Source organism: Pteropus vampyrus, unplaced genomic scaffold (assembly GCF_000151845.1).
Source record: "Pteropus vampyrus isolate Shadow unplaced genomic scaffold, Pvam_2.0 Scaffold283, whole genome shotgun sequence".
NCBI lineage: Eukaryota > Metazoa > Chordata > Mammalia > Chiroptera > Pteropodidae > Pteropus > Pteropus vampyrus.
The window spans coordinates 1136710-1144223 of NW_011889064.1; positions in this window are offsets into that span (position 1 = coordinate 1136710).

The following is a 7514-nucleotide window of genomic DNA, read 5'->3' on the forward strand; positions in this document are numbered from 1 at the left end:
TCAATTATATAGACAAGAGGGAGACTTTGCAGGTTTTTGAGCAGAGGAATGACATGGGACCCACTTTCGAAAATCAGTCTGGCAGTGATATGTAGAATAAATTGGAGCAGGGAAAGGAACATTTGGTTGGAACATGGTGTTGCGAAGCCAAGGGCTTGGAATGTTGGCACAGAACATGTGGATTCATCAGCACAAACCTTTCTTGCTGCTAAAAAGCCGGGCAGAGAGCACAGCTAACGGATGACGGATTTGTATTAGGAGAACATCACTTAAAATATGTGTCTACCCTGAGCTGCTTTTACCTTCAGATACCATATTAAGAAAAAGCTTCCATTTATTTGTCATTACTGAGTTAATGGCGTCCTTGGTGCATTAAAGCTTCTATTTTCAGGCTTGAATGTCCTGGGCAAGTAATTCCATTTTAAAGGGATGGGGATGCTCTTTTGTCTCCTTCTGTGTTATACAGGGTTGAATCCAGGCAGAACTTTCTTCTTTTACCACCTTCCCCAAGCATTGGCTCTTTTCTGTCCTTAGTCATCTATCTATCCCTGACTCCTCTCCATGGAGCAGGAGAACCACCCTTTCTCTTTCTGCCCATCATCCTCCATGATGTTTGCTATCTTTCCCAGGTCAACTTAAACGTTCACTAGAGTCCCATCAGGCTGTCCTTTGAGCTCCAATTCAGCACAATGACAGACAACTTCAGGGGCTGTTCTGACTCCTTGGCCAAGTCATCCCATGATGTACAAGTTCCACCCTCTCTGCTGTCTGAACATGGTGTTAATTATGCTCAGGGAACAAGGGAGCCCCAGGTCCAGGTACTTGTGAATCTGGGTCCCGTATTTCCGTATTTTCTTCCCATCTCCTTAGTCAGACTAGAAAGACCTCAATCAAATCCTGCCAAATCATGGCTACGAAAAGCATTGGTATAGAAAGCAGGATATGTTACAACCAAGAGTTTGGGAAACTCAGATTTTAAAGATTTCAATGATTCAGAAAAAAAGTACTAGCTCGCCATTCAGGCTGCGTTGTCTTTTCCACTACTACCTCAGGAGCAGCAAATCAGCTTTCAAAATCTTCCCTCTGCCAGCTGCTAACTTAAACCAGGGTCGCAAAGTCACCTCCTCCTCCCTTCCCTCTCTTCCTGTCTTTCTGTCTTCTGTCTTTTCTTGCTGAGTATCACCCCCACTTCTTGTTCTTCGTCTAACTCCCTGACTTCTCCTCACCCCCATACAAAACAAAACACTTTGCCCCCTTTAGAATATTTCCTATATCTACATATCACAACTTCATCAACTTTATTTACCGAGGAATTCAAGACGAAACCCTGGAGGTCGTTCTGGGCAGGTGTGTCACAGACTTGATTGTGTATCAGAGTTTCCTGCAGGGCATGTTAGCTCACAGATTGCAGGGTTCCAGCCTCAGTGCTTCTGATGCAGTCACTGATTCAGAAGGTCTGGGGCAGCCCCCAAATTTACATTTTCAGCAAGTTCTTAGGTGACACCGATGCTGCTGGTCCAGCGATCACACTTTGAGAACCACTATGCTAGAAACCTCTTTCTCTTTTTACCCTTTTCTACTATCCAAAAAATAACTGATCAGGTTCCATTGATTTTTGCCTCCAAATTAGTCTATCTCCTCCACTGCCCAGGTTCAGACTTTTGCCATTCTTTCTTGAATTATTATAATCGCCCGCAAGCTGGCCTCTCAACCTCCAATCTTACCCCTTCAATATCTACTGTTAGTGAAATGATCGCTCTAAAACATAGATCAGGCACCATTTGTTCCCTGATCAATGCCTCCAATGGCTTCCACGCTACCAACAGAAGAACTTTCAGCATTTTTAGCATGGCATGCAATGCTCCTTGTGACTTGGCCCTGTTTACCTCTCTATTCTTTTTCCAACACTCCCTGTAGTAATGAAGTGCCAGAAATCTCTAGCACATACTCCACAGTTTCCTGTTCTCTTGGATGTCATCACTTTTTCTAGAACTATCTTTCTATCTGTACATCTTGGCTCTCAGCTCAAGCTTCAGTTGTTCAGGAAGCTTTCTTTAAAACCCCCACGGTGACTTCAGTAACCCTCTGCTGTTCTCCTAGGGCTCTCCAGCACCTCTACACCATTTCTTAGCATATTATATTGAAATGTTCTGTTTTCGTGTCCTCCTGTGGCAGGAAACAGTTTTCTTACCAGCACCAAGCTCAGTGAATGCTGCTGAACTGAATTTCTTCCCCCTATTTTTTTTTCTCTCTTTTCCTTCTAATGAGCCTTATCCTGCTCTTCCCCTATGCCCACTTCCCCCTTGACCTTCACAGAAAGATCAAAGGTCTTAGAAGGGCCAGTAATTGCTGTGCTGCAAGCTATCAGTGGCCTTTCTCAGTCACTCTGTGAAGCCTAGTTAGATTTTCTCATATATGTTTAATGAAACAATAGATCTGCTCTTCACAAAATCAGCTTTTCTTCTCAAACTGCTCAGAGAGCTTTACAGCTCTGGCTGTGATATCCAAAGTAGAACCCTATGAGGTGAGGAGAGGCCAAAAAGAGATTAACGTGGCCCATTTGAAGGCCAAAACCCAAATCAAATACATTTCTTTTGCCGTGTTCATGAGTCACCGTGGCTGCAGGAATCTTCAGCTCTGTAGAATTCAGCGTTTTGTTGTGTTTTATTTCTAAACTTGGGTAAAGCCAGGCTAGTATGTGCTGGTTTATGAGCCTCTGACCTCAGAGAAACTGGGTAGAGATGACAGAAGTCAGGTACAATCGATCCTTAATGACAAAATGTTTTCTTTGCTCCTGCCCCCAGATTCTTCTTTTTGCTTTCTGGGTAGAAAATTACTTGCTCAAAGAAATATACCCGTAACTTTCTAGCTATCTATATGGTTTTAATAGATAATAATTTTGATGCTAAAAATGTAAATGGGCAAAATTGATGGGATTGGATGGAGGCTAATGTAATATCTGAGACTGAATTTTTTAAATAGGCAAGATGAATAAATTTTGGAAATTAATTAAGCAGCTGACAGTGTTTCATTGAATCATTTTATGTACTCAATATACACTGTGCATATTCTCCTATAGACATATGCAAATGTATGAACCTCGCATATTAAATAGCAGAATAGGGGATGAGAGGCGCTTTAGGTATATAAAATATTATTATTTTCATTATTATTTTTATTGCCAACTTGAACACTTTATTGGAATCATTATTTGCTTGGAGAAATTTGCTGAGTTTGGCAATTTTCCACTATCTTTATGAGTTTCTCTATGTCGGGCAACAAGGCCTCTGGAGAAGAGAAGCGTACATAATGCGGATAAGTGGTTGGAAGAGAATTCTGTTTATCAGAGCTTCTCTGCCCTGACTGCCGAATCTTCTGGTCATTAATTGTCTGAGCCACCTGTCCCACTCCTTTCATTTCCAAGAAATAGTTACCGTTTTCTGTACTAGGTTATCAGATGCTGGGAGACTAGAAAGTGAAGATACTCAAGGATTCTTACCAGGAGGAACTGCCATAATCTACAAGCACCAGATGTAAGGGAAGTTCTGGCTTCTTTGTTCTAATGACTTGCTGAGGTATAGTTGTGGTTGTTGGCCTTGAAATGTTGATGGAAACTCAGCTCAAGGTGTGACATGGTGACCCACTTTAGCAGCCAAGCAAAGCCTTTCTCAAGCACTCTCAAGGGAACAATTAGTTAAATCCTGGTGAACATACTTCACCAACAGGAAGAAGAATAGATGACCCATTCTTGACCATTGGCCCCTTTAGAATTGACCTTGATTTTGTTTTCTAATGACAAAGACTGGAGTCCTCTTACTCTTTTTGTTTGTTATAGCCTCACTTTCTAATTCTGTATTTGCAACTATAAATGAAGAAATGTCCAATCGAGTATTTAATGCTGACTGGTTTATGAACCATTGATCCAAATAACTAGGGTCTCCTCGGATGTGAATGACAAGGAGCTTAAAACAGCAGCACCTAATCCACTTGGCAAGAATTTCTAAACAATGGGGTATGGACATTTTTACTAATGAACCTGTTACAAATAAAAACATTTGGGCTGACCTACTTGAAATTTGGCAAATGTAACTCCAAACTCAGCAAAGGGATATTAAAAAATAAATTTAATAAATTAATTTTACTTTAATTCAAAAATTTTTATCAACTTTATTGGTTTTTAATTTGTTTCCTTTAAAAATTAATTCCACTGAATCGAAAGGCCTGAATTAAGGTTTTTTTGTTTATTGGAGCAGATCACCCTCAGCGGGTCACAGACACACAGTCAGGCTGCCATGGGGCAAGCCTTCTCACTTGGCCTGTAGAGTGCACGTAAATCAATGTGATTGTGTTCATGAGAGGAAGGAGCAGAAAAGAATAGAACCCCTGCTTGGAGCAAAATGACCTCAAAAAAGTCCAAGGCTACATGGAGCACAATAGAATATTCCAGGAAGAATCCTTGATGTTTTACTATTTTACTACTCCCCATAATTTCCTTCCTTTCTGATTCCTAAAGCAGGATATATTTCAACAATGTTCATAATAACGATGATTTAAGAAGAACTTAGGATTGTGCTATTCATTTTATATGTATTATGTCATTAAAGTCATACAATAATCCTATAGAGTCTGTACTGTTTTAGTTGTTTTACATGTAATAAAAGTGAGACACAGAGAAGTTGAGTAACTTTCCCAAATCACACACTAGCAAGCGAAAAAGGCAAGACTTGAATCCAGGTGGTCTGACCAAGGAGAAACGAACAAAGTGCCACAGGTTTCCCAGCCCTATTGCAATTATTTCTGGCTAATGGGAAAATGGAGAAATTCGCATCATCCAGAGGAGACTAAATGGTGGAATTGGTCATGTTCCCAGTCTCTGGAGGCCATAAATAAATCTGTCTGCCACTCCATGCTCAAGAAACATAGGAAATATTTGTATATAGGTGTAGTAGCCAGCCTTCGAGATGGCCTCCAAAGATCCCCACCTCCTGGCATTCATGCCCTTGTATAGTCTCTCCCATCTTGTACCAGGGTTGGTCCGTGTGGCCAATAGTAAATGGCAGGAGTTATGGCATGTCATTTCCAAGGTAGGTTACAAAGGAATGTGACTTCTGTCTTAGTCTCTCTCTCTAATGCACTCTGTCAGATCATGGGCTCTGGGATGAGCCAGCTGCCATGTCATGAGGACTTTCAGAAAACTACGGAATTGCTAAAGTGGTGAGGAACTGAGATTTTAAGCCAAAAGCTAGCATGGGACTGAGATCTACCAATCTCAAGAGTGAGCTCGGAAGGGAAATCTCTAGCTCTGGTCAAGTCTTGAAAGGATTACAGACTGGCTGACAACTTGATTAGCCAGCACCACCCAGCTAAGCCATTCCTGGATTCCTGACCCTTAGAAACTGTGTGAGAAAATAAATGTTTATTATTTTAAGCTGCTAAATTTAGGGATAATTTTTTATTATGCAGCAACAGATAACTAATATATAAGATGCAAAGGAGCAGACTGCATTAGCACGTGTGCGCCAGAGGCTAGTAGGCAGGAGTGGGTGGACCCCAGGGGAAAAAAAGAGACTCTCTAAGACCTGAATGAAGAAAGAAGCATTTGATCGCAGAAGTGCAGCTTCACTGTTTAATTTTATTTGTGTGAGTTTGCAATCAAAAATGCAGGTGGGCTGGTATGTTTCCTCCAAATCAGTATTGATGAGAAAGTGTGAGATAAAATGTGCTATGTGGGAATGAGATGCAGATCTCTACAAGGAACCAGCTAGAGAACATGGTGAGTTTTGCAGGTGCTTTTCAGTTTTCTCTCGGGATTGAGGCATTATGCTCTGTGGCCACAGGAGTAAGCCACGCTTTGAGTCAGGGGGCCCCTGTGTGATATCTGAAGACAACACCACTGACTTGCCAGCCTTCCACAGTCCCACCATTAGAGCCGAAGCACTAGAATATGAGAGAGCTGCTGAAGGATTCTTGGGCCATAACCAGAGAAATCACTCTCACATCAAGATCACCCAGAGCTCAGTCTACTCCAGAGGAAGAGTTTAATAAGAACTGGCACCCATGCCACCTCTCAGAGAGTCTGCCCTGGGTCAAAACGTAGCCCTGATTCCAGATATAATAACTTCCTAGAGCTGCCATCACAAAACACCACAAACTAGGTAGCTTAACACAACAGAAATGTGTTCTCTCTCAGTTCTGGAGATCATATGTCCAAAATCAAGGTGTCAGCAGTGCCCTGCTCCCTCTGACGGCTTTAGGGAAAGATCCTCGCTTACCTTCTCTAACTTCTGCTGGCAACCTGTGGCATTCCTTGCCTGGTAGAGGAGGCATCTTCTCAGTCTCTGCTGCTGTTGTCACATAGCATTCTCCCTGTGCATCTCTGTGTCCAAACATCCCTGCTCTTATAAGGACCTACCCTATCTTAATTACACCTGCAAAGATCCTCGTGCCAAATAAGGTCACATTTACAGGTTTTATGCGGACATGAATTTGGGGGAACATTATTCAACCTAATACACCAGGTGTTATCCAGATCTCAACTAGTTCCCTTCTTGCCATCTGTTCTGAGCAACTCCGGTCCTCAAGTGTGGTAGCATAGACTCAGCTTCTATTTCTTTGACCTCTGCTTACCTACTCTTCCAAACGCTCTCTGCCCCATCTCTTCTACCCAGCCAGAGTCACAAAGTGGCAAGGTGACATAGCTTTGGTCTGGAATTGAGGAAATTAAGGATCTTACTTTGCTATGGCTCTATTGCTATGGTATGATTTTAACTTCCTGGGTTATCTTTTTTCCCATCTATATGATGGCTAGGTATGGGGCCTCTCCATCTGTTATGAGTAAGTGACGTATTGGGTACACACAGTCCCTTGAGCTCTAATGCCACAGGCATTCTTGAAGAAGCTGACAATGTAATTTTTTATAGTTTTCGCCTCTTCTTTCCCTTCAACAGATTAACATTGATAGCCCAACCATCCATGTGCCTCTATCTTTGACCTTCTAGTGTCTCTTCCTATTTGGCCAGGTCCAGGTAAGCACACACAAGGTTCTTGACAGAACTGTGACCCTATCATCACCACAACCTCCCATGTGGGAACACTAAAGCCTCTGGTCCCAGCATGCCTCACTTCACACAGAAAGGCCATGCCCTCCATGTTAAAGTAACATACAATCAAGAACTGTCTCCTCATTCTTCTAAATCTTGCCTTATTAGCTTCTTTCCTTTCTGAAAGGCACTGAGCTACTGGTCCCCTCTGGCCCTTTTAACATTCCCTGTCCTGTTCAACGCCCCACTGCCACCTTCCCCACAAGGTGTTCTGTATCTAAGCAGAGCACTGCTGAAGCTGTGTGGGCTTGAAGAAAGCTCATTACAGCCCAGCCACTGAATGGGGAATTGGTGGGGGAGCTGCTGGCCCAGCCCAGCTTATGCTGGCTGCCCATGGCTGCACTGCTGAGAATTCCTTTGCCTTCAGCCTTCTCTCAGCGTGCTTCCCTCCACAAGAGGCAGCTGACAGTGGGC